The sequence below is a fragment of the Syngnathus scovelli genome, chromosome 15, assembly GCF_024217435.2.
Source record: "Syngnathus scovelli strain Florida chromosome 15, RoL_Ssco_1.2, whole genome shotgun sequence".
In the NCBI taxonomy this organism is placed as follows: domain Eukaryota; kingdom Metazoa; phylum Chordata; class Actinopteri; order Syngnathiformes; family Syngnathidae; genus Syngnathus; species Syngnathus scovelli.
In genome coordinates, this window is record NC_090861.1 from 13,085,129 (window position 1) to 13,098,225 (window position 13,097).

General features: G+C 45.5%; 1 non-coding gene and 1 pseudogene across 1 annotated transcript; both read left to right on the forward strand.

Annotated features, from left to right (window-relative positions):
• The first annotated feature begins 2,397 nt into the window (after positions 1 to 2,397).
• LOC125982833 (U1 spliceosomal RNA) lies at positions 2,398 to 2,561 on the forward strand. The gene has a single exon (XR_007486499.1). It is a non-coding gene; the product is annotated as a U1 spliceosomal RNA (small nuclear RNA).
• A 1,289-nt stretch (positions 2,562 to 3,850) lies between these two features.
• Positions 3,851 to 3,982, forward strand: LOC125982851 (U5 spliceosomal RNA; annotated as a pseudogene).
• The last annotated feature ends 9,115 nt before the right edge of the window (positions 3,983 to 13,097 follow it).

The following is a 13,097-nucleotide window of genomic DNA, read 5'->3' on the forward strand; positions in this document are numbered from 1 at the left end:
CAGGCCTTTAACTTACTTGTCCCCTGGTTCGTTGCACTGCCGGGTCCCGTCAATCCACCTCTGTCAGACGAAGGCAGACCTAAGATGCTGGCCCAGCGAAGAATTTCCTTCCCAGGTCTTTCTTTACCAGGTCCGGCTAATGGACGCTGGCCCGTCGACGGTGTACAGCGCGTCGTCCTCCGTCAGCCAGATGATGGGTATGAGGGATCCCGGGTTTCGGCACCAAAACGTTAGAGATTTGCTCACTCCAACTTATTTTGCAAGAACCACACGGGAGACAAGCAAGTTCTTTTAGACACCTGCAGGTGGAGAGATCACTCGCTACAGGAATGAAATCTAAAAGTCTCCTTCCTGCAAGGGCATATTTATTAGGAGGAACAGAGTGGGGGTGAGAGTGGACAGGTTTGGTGTACCCCCGGCCTCTGATAAGATCAGAGCAGGGGGTGTTTTACACTGTTGTGGGAAACAGAACAACTTTGATTGCTTCCCCTGCAGCTGGTCAATCAAGCAGAGGAAGCAACCACTTCATCTTACTCTGCATTGTGAGGGCAAGACAAGATTGATTTAATCATTATAGTTTACATTCCAACATAATCCTACGATAAAGATAACCTGGAAAACCCTAACAGAGTTAATTTAACTCGGGTGGTTAGATTACGGACGAATCTCCGAACCCGGCTAAAACAAACCCGTTACCGGGAAGCCGGGGGCACCTTAATGCAAGAGGTGCGTTTGACAGGTCATATGCAAAAGTTTCATTCATATGTAAAATAAATTTCAAGATTTTCCTTTATAAATCATTGGCTGTTCAGATCAGCAATATCAGTTAAACATATCATATAGCGGACAGAGACAAAGATAATTGAAAAGTGAAATGAAGTTCATGGGAGTTACAGATTTGTCAAGAAGAATGGTCCAATATACCTTCAACCAGAATCCACACTCTCATTGGAAGCTTTAGGAAGTATCTCGAGCAGTGGTTCTTAACCTTGTTGGCGGTACCAAACCCCACCAGTTTCATATCAAAGTCAAAGTCAAAGTCAGCTTTATTGTCAATTTCTCCACATGCCAAAGACACACAAAGAAACCGAAATTTCGTTCCCCCCTATCCCACGGTGACAAGACATGGCCCACAACAGACAAACAAGTGAACAAGTATAACAAAAGCGTGCTGAATAAATAATGAATAAATAACAACAAATAAATAAATAAAAAAGAGGAGCAAAAAAAAAAAAAAAAGGAGCAAGTGCGCGTACAGCAGACATTCCAGAAAATAGCGCAACAGTGCCGCACGCTACGCAGAAGGGGGTAGCGAGTTCAGGGCCCTAACAGCCTGGAGTAAGAAGCTGTTGGCGAGTCTGGTGGTGCGGGAGCGCAGGCAGAACGTCAAACAAAGAGTGAGCCGGGTGACTCACATCTCTCGCAATCGAGGTTGCCTTGCGGGTGAGATGGGAGGTGTAAATGTCCTTCAGGGAGGGGAGCGAAGCACCAATAATCTTACCAGCCGTATTCACTATGCGCTGCAGGGCCTTCAAGTTCTGTTCAGTGCAGTTACCACCCCAGATAGCGATGCAACTGGTGAGGACGCTCTCAATGGTGCCACGGTAGAATGTAGACACGACTGCCTGAGGAGCACATGCACGCCTGAGCAAGTACAGGCGGCGCTGAGCTTTCTTTTCCAGTGACGAGGTGTTTGCGGACCAGGAGAGGTCCTCACTGATGTGCACCCCCAGGAACTTGGTGCAGCTCACCCTCTCCACCACAGCACCGTCGATGATCAGCGGCAGGCGGCGCTGAGCTTTCTTTTCCAGTGACGAGGTGTTTGCGGACCAGGAGAGGTCCTCACTGAACATGCCTGGAAGTCGATGCCGGTGCTTGGGGCCGTGTGGCGGTGAACTATTTATGTTATAGTTATTTAATATATTTGTCATTTTCAAAACTTGTTCAGAAAAAAAATATATTATTCAGTGGTAATGTTGGACGTTTTCAATAAATACAAATTCATACAGTTTTAGGGTTCTCAGGTTAAAAGAGGCAATGCATGATAGGCATGTTTTTGCCGATATATTATTTTTACTTTATTTTTTATGGTTTGTTATGGTTGCTGCCATCACCACTAGATGGCGACGAAGACAAAGGAGGTGAACAAAGGCGTGGGGGTAGGGGCAATGAAGGGTAGAAAAAGAAGCAAAGCATGGTGATAGTGTCTCTTAATCTATGTTTTACTTAATTTATAATGCTTTGGTTTTGTAATGACCAAAGGTACTTTTTAAACAGTTCTACGAATCCTGTTTCATCCACTGAGTGTGTATGTGTGCCACACGTTTTTAGCAATTAAGCCCGTGACTGAAGATGGCGTGTGCGGTAAAGACGTCGGCCCGGCAACTTGTACAGTTCATACCTACCTGGAAGGGGAGACACCATGATCAAGAAGGTGGTTCACCCAAAGTGAGGCTCAGCCATTGCACTCTGGTTGTGCTGACCTCTGCAAATTCCCCTACTGTGGGAATCTCAACTGCATTATTTCTGGTAGTGGGGGACTGTGTTCGCGCTCTCCTCTGGTCTTTCTGATGAAAACAAAAATTAAGCGCAGTAGTACGCACATGGAGTTGAAGTCTGCGATGCTGTGACACACTGAACGCTTTTGATTATGTAATTAACTGTACTCTGGAACTGTGTGTCAGGGTTTTCCAGATTATCCTTATCGTATGATTATGTTGGAATGCAGCCTGTAATAAATAACGTAGCTAGATTAGCTTTATGCTTATGTTGGAATGCAACCTGTGATAAATAACCTAGCTTGTCCCATCCTACACAAAGTCGTAAAACACCCTTTGCTATGTTTTGACTAGTGGTCAAGGGCTTTCTCTATTCAGTCCACTCTTACCCCCACCCTGTTTCTCTTAATAAAAATGCTCTTGCAGGAGCCGTGAGTCAGACCTCCATTCGAACATCGCTGTACGCACAGCGACAAATGGACTCTCCACCTGCAGGTGTCTAAAAGGACTTACTCGTCTCCCGTGTGGTTCTTGCAAAATAAGTTGGAGTGAGCGAATCTCTAACACTGTGCATTTGCTCGCTAAACTGTATTCACCAAATTAGTAAATGCAAAATAATATGTAATTACCACATTCCTGACTCGTCATATGATATGAACGTGTCAAAACCTTTTTGTCGGCTGTAGGTCTGTCTTTTTAAGAATTCGCCGGATTGTTTTTCCTCATACATCACAAGTATGGATTTCTAGAGAACAACTTTTACTTTCTAAAGTAAAATGACAGAAATATTTTCAAATGTCAAATATCAAACGCCACCAACGCAGTGGAGGTAAATTACACTCCAAACCATGCCAGCAACGTCAAAAGCCTCAATTATTTGCGACACAAGCGAGACATAGAGCATTTCTGAAGTTTGAAAAACCATTTGAGAAATTACGATCGTATTTTGTTTCCTGATTTGTGTTGAATAAAGTTATGAAATTACAAATTTTCAAATAAAACACAGGGATGGGATCATTTCCCGTTCTCTCAGACCAAAAGTACACGTACCAAGACATACAACTGTTTTTACCTTCAATAATCAAAATAGACGCCCAATATAATTGAAAGAACGAGCGCCGTCAGTGTTCGATCAGATACCTACAATCCTGTGCGCCAACAATGTTTAAAGTAAGTGAGACATTAATGAACACAAAATACTCGTTTAAACATTCTATTTTGCTTGAGTCCTTGTAAGTATAGTAAATCCATCAACTTCTATTGTTTGTATGTTGCTGCAATTTGAGTGCGAGACCGCCTGTGAATTTAGTGAGACCAGCAGTGGGATGGCCCGTTTTGACTCAGATTTTCAGATACTCGTTCCTCTTCAGATCGAATAAATCTTTCGCCTTTTACTAAAGATTTCTGTGGAGAGTATATCATTTCCGTGGAGAGGAACAATAAGAGTATATCTCAATTTGTTGATGCTCTGTGAAAGCAGAGCATTCTTTCTCTTTTTGCAACGGATAGCCGCCTATATCATACTCCGTGCAACAATCATACGTTCGCATAATTCATACCGGCACATATGTGAACATGTTCACATAAACAGAGAAATTATGCCGAGAATTATGGAGACAGCTTCCTGGACCTAGTCTACTCGGCGCAAAAGGGAGCTTTCAAAGCCACCCCCCTCCCCCATCTGGGGCTTTCTGACCATCTCACCGTTTTGCTTTTGCCCGCATACAGACAATTGGTAAAGGCATCCAGGCCGGTTCGGAGGCGGGTTCGGGTGTGGCCTGAGGGTGCCTCCAATGCACTTCGTGACTGCTTCGACACCACTGACTGGGACTTGTTTAAGCAGGCAGCCACCTACAACGATTGGACGGACATAGAGGAGTATACTGACTCTGTTACCTCTTACATCACGAAGTGCATCGATGATGTGACTTGCTCGAAATCCGTTGTCACTCGCGCGAACTGGAAGCCGTGGCTGACGGGGGCTGTCCTCAGACTGTTGAGGGCCAGGGACAAGGCTTTCAGAGCGGGGGACGAGGCTGGCTTGAGGACAGCGAGGGCCGACCTGTCCCGAGGCATCAAAGAAGCGAAGAAGGCGTTCTCGTGCAAGGTCTCCACCCACTTCAAGGACAGCAAGGACGCACGTAGCCTTTGGCGGGGCATTCAGACCATCACGGACTACAAGCCCGCGCCGAGGAGCTGTGAGGGCGACGTCCGTCTGCTGAACGATCTGAACCGCTTCTTTGCTCGCTTCGACGCCCAGAACAGCACTTGCCCGCTGAAGACCACTCCCCCCCCACACAAGCAGCCTCTGCGCCTCTCTGCCGACAGTGTGAGGAGGGCGCTTGCCGCTATTGATACCCGTAAGGCGGCGGGCCCTGACAACATCCCGGGTCGAGCGCTGAAGGACTGCGCTGGGGAGCTGTCGGGTGTCTTCACGGACATCTTTCACGTTTCCCTGCAGCAGCCCATCGTCCCTTCGTGTTTCAAGGCTGCCACCATCGTTCCTGTGCCGAAGAAACCTGCACCGTCCTGCTTCAATGACTACCGCCCCGTGGCACTGACGCCCATCATCATGAAGTGCTTTGAGCGGCTTGTCATGGAGCACATCAAGTCCGTTCTTCCCCCCACCATTGACCCTTTCCAGTTTGCGTACCGTGCCAAGCGGTCCTCTGAGGATGCCATCTGCTCTGCTCTCCACTCGGCCCTCACCCACCTGGAGAGAAAGGACTCATATGTGAGGTTGCTGTTTGTGGACTTCAGCTCTGCCTTCAACACCATTGTGCCGCAGCGACTCATCTGCAAACTCGACGAGCTGGGCCTCAGTACCTCCCTCTGCAACTGCTACTGGACTTCCTCTGTCAGAGGCCTCAGGTGGTGCGTGTTGGCGACAAAATCTCCGCCAGCATCACGCTGAGCACGGGGGCCCCCCAGGGCTGCGTGCTCAGTCCATTGCTCTTCACCCTGCTGACGCATGACTGCACTGCGACCTACAGCGACAACCGCATAGTGAAGTTTGCTGACGACACGACTCTGGTGGGTCTCATCACGAAGGGCGACGAGACTCGGTACAGGTCGGAAGTTGACCTTCTGACCACGTGGTGCAGGGACAACAACCTCCTGCTGAACGTCAATAAGACCAAGGAAATGATTGTTGACTTCCGGAAGGGTCACACAACACACCTGCCGCTGATCATCGACGGTGCTGTGGTGGAGAGGGTGAGCTGCACCAAGTTCCTGGGGGTGCACATCAGTGAGGACCTCTCCTGGTCCGAAAACACCTCGTCACTGGCAAAGAAAGCTCAGCGCCGCTTGTACTTCCTGCGGAAGCTCAGGCGTGCATGTGCTCCTCAGGCAGTCCTGTCTACATTTTACCGTGGCACTATTGAGAGCGTCATCACCAGTTTCATCGCTGTCTGGGGTGGTAACTGCACTGAACAGAACTTGAAGGCCCTGCAGCGCATAGTGAATACGGCTGGTAAGATTATTGGTGCTTCGCTCCCCTCCCTGAAGGACATTTACACCTCCCATCTCACCCGCAAGGCAACCTCGATTGTGAGAGATGTGAGTCACCCGGCTCACTCTTTGTTTGACGTTCTGCCTGCGCTCCCGCACCACCAGACTCGCCAACAGCTTCTTTCTCCAGGCTGTTAGGGCCCTGAACTCGCGGCACTGTTGCGCTATTTTCTGGAATGTCTGCTGTACGCGCACTTGCTCCTTTTTTTTTTTTTGCTCCTCTTATTTATTTATTTATTTGTTGTCATTTATTCATTATTTATTCAGCACGCTTTTGTTATACTTGTTCACTTGTTTGTCTGTTGTGGGCCATGTCTTGTCACCGTGGGATAGGGGGGAACGAAATTTCGGTTTCTTTGTGTGTCTTTGGCATGTGGAGAAATTGACAATAAAGCTGACTTTGACTTTGACTTTGATATGAAACTGGTGGGGTTTGGTACCGCCAACAAGGTTAAGAACCACTGCTCGAGATACTTCCTAAAGCTTCCAATGAGAGTGTGGATTCTGGTTGAAGGTATATTGGACCATTCTTCTTGACAAATCTGTAACTCCCATGAACTTCATTTCACTTTTCAATTATCTTTGTCTCTGTCCGCTATATGATATGTTTAACTGATATTGCTGATCTGAACAGCCAATGATTTATAAAGGAAAATCTTGAAATTTATTTTACATACGAATGAAACTTTTGCATATGACCGTATGTGACCAAAGGTTTGAGGTCCAACCGAGACTTGAGCTGGGATCACTGGTTTCAGAGTCCAGAGTGTTCAAAGCAGGCTCAATTAACACAATTAGGACAAATTTATTAAAATCAATTCGGACTCACTTACCTACCTTAGATACCTACCTTGGATACTTACCTCAAATTGGTACCACGCCTCTGGTCCCCGGACCACGCCCACCTAAAAAATTAGAAAAGACAAAAATCAAAAAAATATATACGTAAATACTTACCTGAATAATCCATATACCTGTAGTAAGAAAAATGAGAAACAAAAAATTAAAAAACAAAAATAAAAAACAAAACAAAAAACAAAACAATAAAATATTCAAAATCATAATTCACAATATCAAATCGTAATTGGAACACATTCATTGAGGCTAAAACCAATTTTATTTCCAAAAAAGAAAAAGTCAGAAACAAAAACTAAAATTTGAAATTAGAAACTCTAACCAAACAGAGACTATAAAAGGATGCGCAGCGCAAAAGACGCTCAGTGCGTGGAGAGAGAACAAAGAGAAAACAACTCAGCAGCAATTACAAACAGTAGATTTCAGCATCAATTTTATTTTTTGTTTGTTTGTGTGCCAGACCTGAGGAAGGCCCTAGCGGCCGAAACGTTGTCAAGGCACGCATACATTATATATTGGCCAAACAAAATCTAACAAAAGAAATTTTATTAAAAACTACTTCATTAAAAACAACCATATTAAAAACAATTTTGTTTGATAAAAACAAGTTTATTACATATATAACAAAGGTGAATTTCAGCCATGTAGCAAGGTTGGACCACGGTCCACTATGGCCGACGCCGCCGCTTTGCTCGTCAGAACCCTGGGCTGGACGCTGGGAGGTGTTCCGGACGGATGGACCGTGCTTTTGCCCCTGCTTCCAACAGGAAGGGGGGCTCCTACTGCAATCAGAACCCTGGGCTGGACGCTGGGAGGTGTGCCGGACGGATGGACCGTGCTTTTGCCCCTGCTTCCAACAGGAAGGGGGGCTCCTACTGCAATCCTGACCCTACCCCCAACCCTAAACCTAAACCTAACCCTAACCCCAACCCCAACCCTAACCCCAACCCTTACCCCAATCCCAGTCCCTTTTTACGTCCCACCAGGAACAGAACTTCCAACAAGTAGGACAATTAACATAATTAGGACAAATTGGTTTTACTTTATTCAGACCCACTTACATCTAATACCTACCTGGATACTTACCTCCAATTGGAACCACGCGTCTGGTCCTCGGACCACGCCCACCTGAAAAAAGCAGAAAAAAATTGACAAAACGGAATAAACCAAAAATATAAACAAAAGTCACCAAATGTTCTCAATAATATAATTACAAATTTGCAAAAACCCAATATATAATCCACCTACCTATGTACTACTTACCTGTAGTTTGGACCGCAATCCGAGATCCTAGACCACGTCTATTTGAAAAACAAAAAACATCAAAAAACATGAAAAAAAACAATTAAAAAACATTAAAAAACAAAATTAGTATGTTTACATTTCTATAATACCAATTCCAAGTTGACCAAATTATAATTATTTTGTTCAAACCTAATATGAAGGCTAGTTTAATTATGAAAATTAATTGAAAAATGAAAATATAAGCTAAAACACGTTACATTTCTAAAACGAAATTTCGAAAAACAAAAAAGATTTAAAACTTCAACCGAGCTGAGGGTATAAAAGGAATCCGCAAGGCAAAGGGCCTTTAGTGCGAATTTGGACTGCAAGCAAGACACATTGTTGCACCTTACAAAACAAAAATAGTTTTTCATATAATACCTGATGTCAGGTGTGCCAGACCTGATGAAGGCTTTAGATAGCCGAAACGTTGTCAGGGCACACATTGCATATTGGCCAGAATAAATCAAAAAAGAAACTTTATTTAAAAAAAAATAACTTTATTAAATATATGACAAAGGCAAATTCTGGATCCACAGCCATGGATCAGGGTTGGACGACGGTCCACTATGGCCGACGCCACCGCGTTGCCCGCCGGAACCGTGAGCTGGGGGCTGATTGGAATCCCGGATGGATGGACCGTGCTTTTGCCTTTCCCTCCTCTAGGAGGGGGGGCTCCCACCGTAACCCTAACCCTAACCCTAACCCTAACCTGACCCCATTTCCCGATAAGACAAAAACGTCAACCTGCAAGTTAAAATTTGAAAATAAACGAGTCAAAATTTGAACGTAAACACAAATTTGAACAATAATTGCAAATAAGCACTATTTGAGACCAAAAGCAGTTAAAAGTAAATACTTACCTCAAATAAAACCACAATACTCACCCAAAACAAAAAAATGTGCATACCTATCAAATTTGAATGTAAACAATTGCAAATAAGCATTATTTGGGACAAAAAAGCAAAAAAAGCAGTTAAAAGTAAATACTTACCTTAATTAAAACCATAATACTTACCCAAAACAAAAATATACTTACCTATTACGGAGATCACAAATCCACGCCCAATCGGTGCCTGCAAGAAAACAAGTTACTATGCTAAAGAAACAAGCGCAAATCGCTGGCTCCGCCCACTTGGAGGAGTGTATATAAGCACCGTTCGGAGCAGGAGCTCTCAGTCTCGATGCGGCCGTGGAGGAGGAAGCAGCTCCCCATGTGATGAAACTAAACTAAATTTAGATGCAATTCCTGTGTGCCAGACCTGAAGAAGGCACAAAAGATGCCGAAACGTTGTCGATGGCCACACAGATGAACAAAATTTAGCGCAAAATGACGCTGGTACAAAACCAATTGGAAACAAATAGTAATTTACCCACGCTCTACCCAGATAGGAGAGCGCATGGATGCCGCACAGACCAAGATGCTCTCGCTCCACCCAGATAGGGGAGTCGATGAATTAGGTGCGAGGTACGAATATTTAGTTGAACGCAAGCGCAGCTGTCAATCTTACATGCCAAATCGAGACTCACTTATTAATTATATAACAAAGGCGACCGGATAGGTAAAGTGCAATCAAAAACAAACATACAATAAGCACAAACACGTGTTCAAGGTCAAAAACGATCTTTATTAAGCCCTAATTAGTCCTGGCCAGCATGGCGGGCGCGGCTGCAAGGGGCAGGATGCTCTGGAGCTGGTTGTGGGGTGCGGGCCAGGATGGTAGGACCGTGCCTTTGTTCTTCTCCTTCGGGGGAGGAACTCTTTACCTAATCCTAACTCGCCTGTGCCACCTCCAGTGCGCCACCCCCCACGTTTCCGGTTTCCATCGAGCTCCTGTTACGTCTGTGTGCTGTCCCCTAAACTGGTCCTATCCCAGCCCTAATCCTAACCTACCCCCCATCCTAACCTAACCCCTAACCCTAACCCTAACCTTAACCCTAACCCTAACCTGACCCCATTTCCCGATAAGAAAAAAACGTCAACCTGCGGGTTAAAATTTGAAAATAAACAAGTCAAAATTTGAACGCAAACACAAATTTGAACAATAAATGCAAATAAGCACTATTTGAGACCAAAAGGCAGTTAAAAGTAAATACTTACCTCAAATAAAACCACAATACTCACCCAAAACAAAAAAATGTGCATACCTATCAAATTTGAATGTAAACAATTGCAAATAAGCATTATTTGGGACAAAAAAAGCAAAAAAAAACAGTTAAAAGTAAATACTTATCTTAATTAAAACCATAATACTTCCCCAAAACAAAAATATACTTACCTATTCCAGAGATCACAAATCCACGCCCAATCGGTGCCTGCAAGAAAACAAGTTACTATGCTAAAGAAACAAGCGCAAATCGCTGGCTCCGCCCACTTGGAGGAGTGTATATAAACACCGTTCGGAGCAGGAGCTCTCAGTCTCGATGCGGCCGTGGAGGAGGAAACAGCTCCCCATGTGATGAAACTAAACTAAATTGAGATGCAATTCCTGTGTGCCAGACCTGAAGAAGGCACAAAAGATGCCGAAACGTTGTCGATGGCCACACAGATGAACAAAATTTAGCGCAAAATGACGCCGGTACAAACCAATTGGAAACAAATAGTAATTTACCCACGCTCTACCCAGATAGGAGAGCGCATGGATGCCGCACAGAGCAAGATGCTCTCGCTCCACCCAGATAGGGGAGTCGATGAATTAGGTGCGAGGTTCGAATATTTAGTTGAACGCAAGCGCAGCTGTCAATCTTACATGCCAAATCGAGACTCACTTATTAATTATATAACAAAGGCGACCGGATAGGTAAAGTGCAATCAAAAACAAACATACAATAAGCACAAATACGTTTTCAAGGTCAAAAACGATCTTTATTAAGCCCTAATTAGTCCTGGCCAGCATGGCGGGCGCGGCCGCAACGGGCAGGATGCTCTGGAGCTGGTTGTGGGGTGCGGGCCAGGATGGTAGGACCGTGCCTTTGTTCCTCTCCTTCGGGGGAGGAACTCTTTACCTAATCCTAACTCGCCTGTGCCACCTCCAGTGCGCCCCCCCCCCACGTTTCTGGTTTCCATCGAGCTCCTGTTACGTCTGTGTGCTGTCCCCTAAACTGGTCCTATCCCAGCCCTAATCCTAACCGATCCCCCATCCTAACCTAACCCCTAACCCTAACCCTAACACTAACCTGACCCCATTTCCCGATAAGACAAAAACGTCAGCCTGCAAGTTAAAATTTGAAAATAAATAAGTCAAAATTTGAACGTAAACACACATTTGAACAATAATTGCAAATAAGCACTATTTGAGACCAAAAGGCAGTTAAAAGTAAATACTTACCGCAAATAAAACAACAATACTCACCCAAAACAAAAAAAAAATGTGCATACCTATCAAATTTGAATGTAAACAATTGCAAATGAGCATTATTTGGGACAAAAAAAGCAAAAGAAGCAGTTAAAAGTAAATACTTACCTTAATTAAAACCATAATACTTACCCAAAACAAAAATATACTTACCTATTCCGGAGATCACAAATCCACGCCCAATCGGTGCCTGTAAGAAACCAAGTTACTATGCTAAAGAAACAAGCGCAAATCGCTGGCTCCGCCCACTTGGAGGAGTGTATATAAACACCGTTCGGAGCAGGAGCTCTCAGTCTCGATGCGGCCGTGGAGGAGGAAGCAGCTCCCCATGTGATGAAACTAAACTAAATTTAGATGCAATTCCTGTGTGCCAGACCTGAAGAAGGCACAAAAGATTCCGTAACGTTGTCGATGGCCACACAGATGAACAAAATTTAGCGCAAAATGACGCCGGTATAAAACCAATTGGAAACAAATAGTAATTTACCCACGCTCGACCCAGATAGGAGAGCGCATGGATGCCGCACAGAGCAAGATGCTCTCGCTCCATCCAGATAGGGGAGTCGATGAATTAGGTGCGAGGTACGAATATTTAGTTAAACGCAAGCGCAGCTGACAATCTTACATGCCAAATCGAGACTCACTTAATAATTATATAACAAAGGCGACCAGATAGGTAAAGTGCAATCAAAAACAAACATATAATAAGCACAAACACGTGTTCAAGGTCAAAAACGATCTTTATTAAGCCCTAATTAGTCCTGGCCAGCATGGCGGGCGCGGCCGCAATGGGTAGGATGCTCTGGAGCTGGTTGTGGGGTGCGGGCCAGGATGGTAGGACCGTGCCTTTGTTCCTCTCCTTCGGGGGAGGAACTCTTTCAAGATGGCGGCGCGTGCACACGCAGCGGCCACTCTCTGTCCCGTCGGTACGGTGATTTGTTCGTCTAATGAGTGTTCGTCCGACAGTCTTGTGTGTTCGTCTCGTCCGTGCTACAAGTACAGCAGGCAGGTTCTGCTTGACATCGGCAGAAGTGGGTTTTGCGGCGTTCTGGACTTTGAAGCGTCGACATTAAAGGCGCTCGGACTGCTACGTCCTGAAACGTCGCCGACCTCACCCGCTATTCCTCCCCCGGTTGGGAGCCGTCGGAAACGGTGTGCGAGGAGGCAGAAGAGGGGCAAGCGCGGAGGCGTCCGGGCCAGGCTGGCGGCCAACCCAGCGCGACCGGCGGTGCCCTCCATTCTTCTGGCGAATGTTCGATCGCTGGACAACAAAATGGATTACGTTCGCCTGCTGAGGTCTACGAACCGGACGGTGCGGAACTGCTGTGTGCTCGTGTTCACCGAGACCTGGTTGAGTGACAACATTCCGGACTCTGCAGTGCACCTGGAGCGGCTAGCGTGCTATCGGGCGGACCGTGCCATTGTACGAGGGGGAAAGTCGCGTGGAGGTGGAATATGCGTCTACATCCGAGAAGAATGGTGCCGGGACTCTGTGGTGGTATGTAAGCACTGCTCGCCGCTTGTGGAGTTTGTGATCATTAAGTGCCGTCCTTTTTATCTGCCGAGGGAATTTACCGCGATTCTGCTAGTC